This window comes from Heterodontus francisci, chromosome 34, assembly GCF_036365525.1.
Source record: "Heterodontus francisci isolate sHetFra1 chromosome 34, sHetFra1.hap1, whole genome shotgun sequence".
NCBI lineage: Eukaryota > Metazoa > Chordata > Chondrichthyes > Heterodontiformes > Heterodontidae > Heterodontus > Heterodontus francisci.
The window spans coordinates 42,897,603-42,898,513 of NC_090404.1; positions in this window are offsets into that span (position 1 = coordinate 42,897,603).

Here is a 911-nt window from a genome sequence, read left to right on the forward strand (position 1 = left end):
CCTGCACACTCTTTAGAACTATGCCATTACGTCTAAATTGCCTCTCCCGAATCCTTCTGGAAAATGCATCACCTCACACTTGTCAGTATAAACTTCCATCTGCCACCTTTCTGTCCATTCTGCTGGCCTATCTCTGTCCTGTTGCAGACTGTTCATATCATGCTCACTGTTTTCTGCAGCTCCAGGTTTGGTGTCATCAGCAAATGTTGATATTCTACTTTGTATTCCAAGATTCAAGTCATTTATATAAAGTAAAACAAAAACAGTGGTCCCAGCATTGACCCTTGAGGAACACCTCTGTCTCCTATCCTCCAGTTTGAAAAACAACCATTTCCTTTGACTGGCTGTTTTCAGTCCGTCAGCCATTATTTTATCAATTGGACACAGAACCCCCTTTTCCATGAGCCACAATTTTGTTAGCAAACCTTTAATGTGGTACCTTGTGAAATATTTTCTTAAAATCCGTAAAACAACATTCAACACATTCCCTTCATCAACTTTCCCTGCTACTTCATCAAAACATTCATTTAAATTAGGCATGCATGATCTGTCTTTTACAAATCCATGCCGACTATCCTTAATTAACTTGAACCTCTCGACGTGTAAATTGATATTTTCCCTGACTATTGTTTCGAATATCTTACCCACCACTGATGTTAAACTAACTGGCCTATAGTTGCTCGTACTGTCTTTACACATTTCTTCAATAAGGGTGTCACATTAGCCACTCTCCAATTCTCTGGCACCTTCTATCCTGACTCAAATTTCCAGAACTTGTGGGAAGTCCGTTACCTATCTTGGACTGAGTCTGAGGAGAGGTTTCTCCAACAGAGGCTGATTTTGACGTTGAGCTACAATTGAAATTTCCACATCATCAGAGATGTCTCTCTGTATCTGCCTTAGATCTGACC